This window comes from Arachis duranensis, chromosome 7 (assembly GCF_000817695.3).
Source record: "Arachis duranensis cultivar V14167 chromosome 7, aradu.V14167.gnm2.J7QH, whole genome shotgun sequence".
In the NCBI taxonomy this organism is placed as follows: domain Eukaryota; kingdom Viridiplantae; phylum Streptophyta; class Magnoliopsida; order Fabales; family Fabaceae; genus Arachis; species Arachis duranensis.
Genome location: NC_029778.3, coordinates 20,794,768 through 20,806,172, shown reverse-complemented (window position 1 = coordinate 20,806,172; position 11,405 = coordinate 20,794,768).

The window sequence follows — 11,405 nt, the reverse complement described above, 5'->3', positions numbered from 1 at the left end:
GAGTGTGTGTTTAATTCGAAAATAAGGGGGAAGAGGGTTCGCGATTCGAATTTAGGGCAAGATTACCGTGAAATGTATCAGTAGATAAATCCGACAGTAACACTTTGTGAGTAACCAAAACGCAGCATTATACTAATTAGCGTTACCAAATCTACCGGTAAATCCCGTGGTAATCTTTGCGCCAATTTTTTTCTGTTTTTTCTCCAATTATTATCGACACATTTACCGTCAAAAAATTGAATCCGACGATAACTTTTTTACGCGATGAATTTATTAATAAGTTCACCGGTAAATTCGTCGCTAACGTTTAACGCTAAAACTAACGGTATTCAGGATTTTTCTTATAGTAAAATGTTGAATTTACAGTTAAACCCTAATTGGATCCAAACAATGGAGTCTCTATCGCTGGTAGGTAGGTTATTGATTCACTCTTCAATTTCAGGAAAACAAGTTCAATTTCATTAATGTAACCTTCAGTATGTTTTTAACGTTTTGTTATATGCAGATTTATCCAGGAAAGAATTTAGAGCAAATCAAGTCATGATAATGTTGTCACAAAATTCCCTTTTATGTATTTGGATGTTTAAACTTTTTTCCGTAAGAGGAGTATACTCTAAAAATTTGTTCTGCATAGACATGCTTGGAGGAAGAATCGGTGGTGAACCATTTGGATGGGTCTTTTTTTGCTTTCGACCAAGATTGTCGTGCGGATGAGGATGGAGGTGACGATTCTGTAGTGGTGGTGATGCCTTTGAGTATGCAATTTTTCGGGAGGAGGATTCAGATCCACATGAGTATTTCGGTGACAATTTCTATGACAATTGGGAAGAAAGAGGTGTTGACGGTGTAGCCGAACTCGGCTATATTAATTTCAAACAAATCACTGCAAGTGAGAATATGATGTTCCATTTTCTGGATCGATCAGTTGCATTCTCATTTTACAATTTGTACACAGAAATGAATGGTTTTGCTGTTAAGAAGAATAAGATTCGGCGAAATGTAAAGAACAAGAAGACACAACAATAATTTGTATGCTTTCGATAGGCATTCAAAGATATAGGGTCCGATAATGACGGCCAGCAACATAAATGTGAGCCAAAGCCTAAGATTAGATGCGGGTGTGAGGCGGAAATACGTGTTCATGTGCATGGAGAAGTGGTAGATGGATAATCTTGTACTTTTAGGAAGCTCACAACCATGAGATATTGGATGACAGACTAACTTATATGCTATCTGGACATAGAAAGATGAATGCATCCATCATTGATCAAATGAACATGATGCTGAAAGTTTGAATTAAAACACCACAGATTTATTCAAAAGAGGGATATGTATAACCAGATACGCAAGCAAAGGATATTAATTGGTGGGGATGCAATGTCTTGCCTTAAATTTTTGGAATCAATGGCGTGGGAGAATCTAGAAATGTTTGTGTGTTATTTGGCTAATAAAGATGGTCGTCTTGTACACCTGTTTTGGTCAGATAATTGTAGTCAGCTGGATTATCATTTGTTTGGGGATGTCATAGCATTTAATGCACCATATCAAAAGAACAAGTATATATACCCACTGATTGTATTCTCCGGTTTATATCAGCATAACCAAACCATTGTGTTTGTTGTTGTGATAGTGGAGTGAGAATGAGCAGATGTACACATGGTTGTTTCAACAATTCTTGGAGGCTATGAAGGGTAAAGCACATGGATGTGTCAAAATAAACGGACATGGAGACATGAAAAAGGCAATCAAAGCGGCGTTTTTCGGTGCTTATCATCAGTTGTGTGCATGGAATCTACTAAGAAATGCAACTTCTAATCTAAGCAACTCAAATGCTCACTTCTAAATTTTAGAAATGCATGTTGTTCGATTATGAGGTTTCTGATTTTGAAGATATTTGGTATAATATGGTGACTGCGTTGGATCTTTTGGATAATCAATGAGTTTCTGACCTTTGTGCTAGGAGGAAGATGTGAACAACTGCACATATTCATGGCCATTTCTTTGGGGGTTTTCATACAATGTCTAGATGTGAGAAATTGCATTTAGTGCTTGGTAAATTATTGCACTCGCAGCATAATTTGAGGGACTTTGTTGAACAGTTTATGCACTGCATATCCCAAATGAGGTCTAGGGAAGCACACTCTGATCTGTTGTCTATGGTTTAGGATCTACTGCTATAGAGTCTGCTGCATGATTTAGAGAGATCTGCTACCAACAAACTCACAAGGAACATTTTCTTCTTATTTAGGCCGATGCTTTCGCAGGCTTGTACACTCAAAGCCTGCACATGTACCAAGTGGTGAGGTATATATCGTGTCTCGGTCAGGCAAACCTCATAAAGAGTGGCAAGTATTTCATTGTCATGGCAGTTCCATTTTTAAGTGCTCTTGCTTGAGGATAGAGTCTCTGGGTATATCGTGTGATCACATTGTAGCAGTACTTGTACATATAGAATTGACCAATATACCCAATAGTCTTATTTTACATCGTTGGTCGAAAAAAGCTCGCCCGAAAGTGAAGGCATTTGTGGAGAAGGGACCATTTTGTTGGAATTTAATGATTACGTATCGCAATTGGTTGCTGAATGATCTTTACAGGGAAATGTGTGTATTGTCATGTGGTAATGAAGCTGAACTTGTTGACATGACAGACAAAATTCGTTGGAAGATCCTGCGGCTGAAAGAAAAAAAGGATTGTGGAAATTTAGAAGGTTGGAATGATGTTAGGAAATCACCCAAACTAGAAGGGTGCATTAGGGACCCACAAATGGCTCAGCATGCAAAGGGACAAACGAAAGGACGCAAACCACATATCAGTGAAAGGCGTCAAGAGGTGCAGATTTTGTCACCAAATAGGCCATAATTGATTATCTTGACATTTAAACCACAATAGCTGAAGGAATACACAAGATGGGACATCATATTATGGAACTGAGAGTAAAGATGATACTGGAACTATTGGTGACTCATCCGAGGTAAGAATGTTACTTCATTTACTATTTAGTTCATTGATGGTTTAGTTAATTGACGATTACTAGTTTATAGCTAATTGAATTAATTACTTTACCTGGCCTGGAAAAATCCATACTTCAGCTCAAACCCCTATGATTTTGCATGACTCGATCATTCAACTGGAAGCAGCAGCAGGTCTGTATTGATCCGTTCATCTGTCTTAGCATTAACAAACCTTGTGAAATAGTTTTGCTAGAATTGTGTGATATGAAATAATTTAGTTAAGCTTATGGTGTGGACATGGTTATGAATTTTTGATAAAGTAGGGAGAAAATCAAATTCTACCTCTATATGTTATATGTTACCTTAATGATTTAAGAGTCTATATGATCTCAATGATGCAAGAGTCTATATTATGAATTTTTAGATATCTTGTTTTGCCAAAGCAACAATTTAAAATTATCAAGTAGCATTATAGAGTTCATAGGAAATATTTCATACTAATGATATGACCAATGTACAAATAACTTAAAATATAACATAGCAATCAGGGTTCCAAGCATAACAACAAAAAAACATATTAGGTTCATCTATCCTTCTCACAACAAAAAACATGATGAGTTATAGGCAATACCATTAATCCCAAAAAACATCCATCTCTGGCCTGCTAACCTTAAAAGCTCATAATTAACAAACCGAACCATGAGGACCATGTCTGGGTTGGTCCTCAATATCTTAAAAATACCCAAATGTTCTTCCATGAGATTGCATAACCAGACGAATTCTGCCCAACCTCCTGTGATGGAGCCACTGTTACACCTTTGCTTGCTTCCATATTTGCTATAGGCCGTCTGAACAGAGATATCCTTTGCATGTAGAGTGATGGCCACATTGTCACCAATGCCGTCCCCAAAATGTGGAATATTTGGTTGGCAAAAGACCACAAACAAAACTAATTACTACCAATGTGGACCAATACTGGAACAGGTTTATATTAGGAAGTGTATATAAACATCGTATGTGATAGAATAGACTCACCAAGAAGTGGTTAGCTAATAACCTTCTTGTTATGTGCATTACAAAGAATGGGTGGTTAGAGCGAAATGTCTCTGCCACTTCCATCACAGCTGTGCTTTTAGGAATATTGATGCAACCTGTGCGAGTTTGATGTTGTGTAGGAGAGTTTGGGGGAGAGACTCTTCATCGTCGTATTTGGCTGGGTTTCATGCGACACCCTCTAGGACTAGACTTGGACGAAATCAATATGCTCCCTTTATTGCAAGGCTCCCCTTGGGACAGAACGTAAAACCTCTCTACTCCAAGGGTTTGAAAGAGACGCACATCGAAGTCATTTTAACCCTTGTGTTTCAAGAGTAGAAGGTCATTTGGTCAAAGTTTGTAGTTATGATAGAGCCTTTTCTATCCTGCTTCCAACGTAATCTGACCCAAAATATATGAGTTCCATGCGACTTTGTATTCATAAAGGGTTCTAGACAATAAACAAGTACATTTGATATGATTTTGTAAAAGATCATACTAAGATTGATTGGTCAAATCTAGTTCATAGAAGTGGCATTTGGCACCTTAGGGATTAAATAGATTTGTGTATGATTAAAACCCTTTAGAATGCAGTTGCTCCCAAAGAAACTTTTCATTGTTTTGCAAACATCCCCTTTAATACAATTACAATAGTATTGATAAATGTTTGCCATAAGACCATCCTCACCCGGGGCTGCCCCTGCATTAATTGAAAAAATAACCCTCTTAATCTCCTCTTCAGTGACCGGTTGAGTAAGAATTCTGTTTATCCCAGATGTCAATTTGCATTGCAATTCATCCATATACAGAGTAGGATCTTCTGGGTTGCTGGTTGTGAATGATTCATTAAAATATCTTTGTGCCCACTCGCCAATTTCCTCCGGGGATGTATAGTAGCTCCCAGCCTCATCCTCTAATTTTTAGATTTTGTTCCTCCTATTTCTTGATTAGCATTTAAAGTGAAAAAATCGAGTATTTTGATCCCTTCATTTCAGCCAGTTAACCCGCGATTTTTTCCTCCAAAATCTTTTCTCATTACCATAGGCGGTCGCTACCCCTTCTTTCAGGGATATGATCATGGTTTTGTCAGTTATTAACGAGTTAGCTGTGGTAGTAGCTAATGTAAACTCCAGCTCCCCAATTCGCCTTGTAGAATTTCTTGAACCTATTGCTTGCCACTTCACTATCTCGTGTCTACACTTTTTTAGTTTCTGAAATAATTGAAACATTGGTGAACCCGAGAAAGTTGGCTTCCATGTCTTAGCCACTATATGATCTATTCCTCATTCTCACACTATCTTTCCTGAAATCTGAGCAGTTATTTACATTTAATTGCCTTCGGATTAGAACATAAAAGAGGTTTATGGTAGAAACTTCTATCTTCAAGGTGATATATCACTGCCACTGGGTATTCCTCTCTTAGTTTTGGAGAGAGAAACCCTCGGTCTAATCTTTCTTGTATAAACATTTTCTGATAGCTTCGATTCCACCAAGTATACGCATCACCCATAAATCCCATATCTACCAACTGACCCCTGTTAATAAAATTTTGAAAACCTTCAATTGATTGAGGAGCTTTCTCTCTGCCACCCTGTTTCTCCATATTCGATAGGATATCGTTAAAATCTTTGATGATCAAGTATCTCTCCCCTATTGAACCCAATAACTCTAACATCTCCTCATACTGAGTGTTTCAAATAGCTTCAGAACTATGGAAATGAACACAAATAACCTCCTAGAATAATCAGTATTCTTGATCTTCTATTGTAAAAAGAATGTAATATTGTCCCTCTTTAACTATCTCCACATTCACACTTTTCTTCCATGTTAATTCTAGTCCTCCTACTGTCCCTATTAGTTCTATTGAATAAAACTCTTCAAATCCACAATCCTCAATTGTCTCTCTATAAAAGAGGGCTATTATTTGGTTTCGCAAAAGAATAGCACCTCTGGGAAATGGGATCTTTGTATCTCTTTGATGTTGTGAAATGTTAGGGATTTTTCCAAATCCCGACAGTTCCACGTGAGCATCTTCATGGCGATTGGGGTGCCGTTTGTGGGATGGCACCCTATAGCTCATTATCAATAGTCATTGTATATAAGTGAGATCCTCCTTGCTCTACTTCTTCCTCTCGTTGTCCGTAACTTCTTTTAATCCTCACAATTGGATTGATGCTACCCCTCGTCTCCTTACTCCTAGCTAAGTGTTTAATCTTCTGCTTTTTATTACCTATTTTTGCCCCTTCTCCATTATTCTCTATTGTGAAAACTCCTACTCCTTCTACATTAGCCTCCCTCCTCTACCTCCTACCTCCGGTTCATTCTCAATGTAAGGTATTAAATGCTGTGGTTCTGTGTTTGGAATAATTGGGTTAGGTAATAGATGTGGGTTGTTGTAATTTGTTATGTGTGACAGTTTAATATTAGGAGATAGTTGAGTGTAGTTGTTATTTCGGTCATTAAATGAGAGGTTTGAGAAGCTTTTTAACAAGCTAACAGGTGTGGGTTTTTGGTTTGGTTTATAGGGTTTAGAAGGTTATGAAGAATTTGGATTGTGATTTTATTTTTGGCCTTGAATTCTCCAACCGATCTGATCAACCTTCAGGTCTCTACTCCACCTCTCCTTCGATTTCTTCTTGAGCAACTAATGTCTTTAAATAAGCTGGACAGCTTCTGATCTCATGCCCTATATGGCCACGTAAACAATAATAAATACCCAATTTTTCATACTTCAAATGTATTTTAATGATGGATTTATCTAGACTGGAGACCTTGATTGACTGCTTCAAGGTTCTAGTGACATCTAATTTGACTCTAATCTTTATGACACAGTCCTCCTTGCCTTTCATATTAAACTCCTCCACATCCATTATATCCTCCATTCGTTGCCCAGTTCTAATTGTCATTGTTTTTGTTTTACAAAATTCCGGCATGTCCCACATCTGGATCCACATTGAAATCCTAGTATAATCTTCTTCTTCAATTTTCATGTCAGGATTTTATTTTTTCAGATATAACATGAATTGTTTAAACAGCCATGTTGATCAATTTTGATTCCTTAGCAAAGAAGAATTGGAAGATGTTTCACCATGCATCTTACCCTAAATCCTTCCGGTCTGTTCCAAATAGCATTGAATGCCCCTTCCATCATACCGTCACTGAATCCTTTATCCACCATTAACCTACCATCTAAACTCTTAGAATACGCCTCCATTACTTCTCTAACATCTTTTTCCTTCAGTGCAACAATCTCTTCTTCATTCCCTAACATATCAGGATTTTGTATCGACCTAACCTCTTTTGTTGCCATAGATAGATTAGATAGAGCAAAGACTGAAGAGAGTAGTGAGTATCCACAACAATTTTATATGTTTCACAATATTGCCAATAGACCACAGGGCGCGTTGTAAACACAAGAAACCCTAGCAGAGCACAATAACCCTAGTGGGTACAACTATTTTTCTATTATTTATTTTTCTTTATTTCTAAGCTGAATTTTTTGTTGGATTTTATTCTCCAATAAATATTTTTAAATTGCTTTGATTTTTTCAACTAAGTGATTCCTTCAACTTTTTAAAATTTACAATCATGTTACGTATCAGTTAAAACTCAACTATCGATATAAAAATACATATTTGAATTTAAAAATTAAAATATATAATAAAGAGGTATTTAAAAATTAAAATGATAAAAACTAATAATATTTGTGTGTATATAAATTTTACCGATATTATTCAAGGTGAAACACAAAATTCACCAAATAATTAATAAAAAATATAAAAATCATGTGAAGTTTTTTTTAACATTGTTCATATTTTCCTTTGCAGAGAGTAGTATAATAGTTGTTTTGAGGATTAACTGAAACGATGATGAAAGTGTTGAACTTGTATGATATGATTCAATCACTTGAAATTATGCATGTTTGATCTCTTGAACAACGGTTCAAGAGTATTTACAGGAGACTTTGATATCAAAATTAGCAAGTGTTTGAGTAAATTATAAGTGAAAATTGGATGAAATTTACTTAAAGAGTTGATGTATTTATAGAGTGATGGAGTAACTGACTCGGTAATAATTGGGGATCTTCATGCTGACAGTAAAAAATTATTTTTCTTGGTATGTAGTCGATTACTACAACGTAATGGAAATCAATCAATACGATAAATTTTAGATATATTGGTGATGATGTTATATATAAAATATATATTGTGAGTGTTTTCATCATCTTATATACTGAGAAATCTTTATATATGTGTATTAATTCATTTACTCTATCACTACAACAAATGCGTCAGATGGCAGCAACCGCCGCTAAATATTCTGCAACAGTTGGTCGACCGCTGATAGTAAGGGCGCCGATAAACCTTTAGCGGCGATTTTTTATGACCACCAGAATAATCACTGCTAAACTATGTTTAGCGGCGAATACATTTTGTGGCGGTTAGCAACCGCTGCTATTTTCCAGCACTGATTTTAGACCTTTTTCGCGACGGCTAGATAACTGCCGCTATTTAATTTAGTTAAAAAAATAGAATTTTGCGGCGTTCCATAGTAATCGCCGCTAAAAGTTCAATTTTTTCTTTTTCATTTAAATTAATTATTTGAATTTTGGGTTCATATCACAATCAATATTTAAAAAATCTTTTAATTTTAAAATGTTACGTATTAATTTAATTGATTATGTTTGCAATTACAGTAAAAAAAATACTTGTCTTAAAACACAATTCTAAGATATTCCAACTGATATATATAGATCACAAAAGAAAATAGTTAATAACAATTTGTTCTCAAAGTGCACTGTTCACAAAGGAACAAAAATAAATTGTGTTTAAGATCCCTATTTTGTTCCACTCTCCAAAGACTTCAGCTGTGCATCAATTTTAGGTGGCAAAGTATGTCCTTGCTGTTGGATGAAGTATTTTACCAAGTTCTCCATGGTCTGTATCTTTGCCTTGTCTTCTGCTGTCTCTGCCTTATGTTCTGCTGCAACTGCCTTTAATTCTGTAATCTCCGCCTTTTGTTCTACTGCCACTACCTTCAATTTTGTAATATTTCTCTGATACTCCTCAATTTGCTCTAGAATTCGATTGTGTAGTCTTCCGAATAATTTTGGTTGGACATGGTCCAAAATCTAACCCCCGAACTCGTCCTGAATGCTCCTTTCCAAGGACTTGTGCAAGCGAATCAGTAACAGAAATCTCCTTCGAGGTTCCACCTTGGCTCTCGATACTCGCAATCGCTTCCTACAGACATACCAGAGTTAAGTTTTTGTATTTTCGAAGTTAGCAACATGAATAGAGCAAGAGATGTAAATCATTCTTAACCAATACTTACTCTAACAACACGCGTATCATCATTCATATATAAGCCATCCCTTTTTTTATGAGTCATAATAAATATCTCTCCTCTGTTAATGCACCTTTGCTGTTTTTTCTCTTATAACCATATTAAAAATTTACACAATCATACATGTTACAAAAGAATATGACAAACCACAAAAATATGTATCAAAGACAATACACACATAATTATCTCTTCATCCTCTAGCTTTGCCGTTGTCTTAGAGCCCCCAATATGTGTATATAGTTGCTTCAACCGATTTAGAGCATTTTTTCTACACTTTTTCTATAAATAAAGACACAAATACAGTTGATCATGCAATGAATTTTATAAAGTAATGACCCCTTCATAGTGTCCCAGATTTTTTTTAGGGTTTGAAACTTATTTGACTGATTTTTGGCTTTTTAATTCTATCACTTTCAATCAATCATTTTATTCAGGTATAAAAAATGTTTAAAATTGTAACACTAAATGGAGTACCAATTCAATATTAATTACCTTCGTAGATTCTTTCAAACGATAGTTAAGGAACCATCTCCACTGATGTGCATCTATTCCTTATGGTTTACGCTTGGCATTTTCTTTGAAACTCTCTTCCTCGTCGTAAACCTTGTGAAACAAGTGGTTTCTTGCTTCCTTCCAGATTTTTTCTAGCCTTTGAATCATTACTCACTTTTTTTTTCCGTTGTCATCCTCCTCATACCGAAAAGGTACGCTAAAAGTTTGAGACATAATGCGATGCATGGCCACAAATGGAAAAGTAAGAATTTGATCTAATTTTACATAATATAATAAATTCCAAATTTTAATATCATATCTTAATTGTGTCATATGCATGTTCCTTTAAAGCATTGTCCATTGTCTTCCAACTCTCTTCATTGATGGGAAAATGTTGAAAGTCAGCACCCAGACTTCCTAGAAACCCACTCAATAATCCAGCTACCTGGCCGATTGGTTGCAACTCTTCATTAAACTCCAGAATAATTTGTCTACTAGGAGAAAGTACTATAGCCTCCTTGACGCTTTTTCTATATCCATATGATCTACTTTAATAGATCGATATTGCCCATATAATGAAAGCAGATCTTGGTCCATGGAGTCCCAAGAAGGTAAGAACTCCAACCTGTCCGATGCTTCTTCGGTCAAATACAATATACAAGTGGGACCTACACTGTGAGCAAGCTGTGCGAAAAATCGCTTCTTTTTTCCGCTTTCGCAACAACTTGGGCGAAATGGGGTTCTACCGGAAAACCATTGATTTTTGAGTTTTCACCATTAGTTACTGGTCAAGCCATTGGAATGAGATAAGAATCTCTGGAGATCTTTCCTCTCCACTTACTCGTAACAGGCTTTTCCTCTTTAGAAGACTTCTTCCGAATGGCATAATTGTCCGAAACTCCGTTCCTCGATCTTCAAAGAAGCCTTAGATCTCTTTGTCGGTCGAGCCTGTGTTCTTTCTGCAATCAGGCCTTACTATAGCTAGAAAGCTTTTGGCTTATCGATTCCAACTCTATTTGTATTCGTATCTGGTAATTCTCTTTCTAGTAGATAAAGTTCTCACCTATCTCAAAAAGGCGTTAAACGCTGCATCTAAGAAACAAATTACAAGGATTAATTGCATTAGTGTTGCCTTAAAATTAAAAAGAATACCAAAGTCATCCAATTATAATTAAATAATCCAGACTAAAGATAGAAATTTTACCGCTTACAACAACACTCCAATAATCCGTATCCTTGCGACCATTGGACTTGTTACGGGGTATAGCTTCTTCTTCAGCATATAAGTTATCAACGTAATCATCTCATGAGTCAACCTCATCAGCCTCGGGATCATAATCTTCATCATCTGAAGAATTTTGGGCAGGCTCAGCAACATGTTCAGTCTCAAAATTGATATGCTGATTTTTGTTAGCAGTGCTAGCGTTTGGGGATACAGTTATACTGCGATTTTCTAAGCATATTCTCAAACCTTCAAGCAAACTACTAATACTTATTAGAGAGTAAAATCTATCAAAAAACTAATAAAAATGGAATAACTTTAAAATTTCAGTCTAACTAAACAGATTATATGCCTTA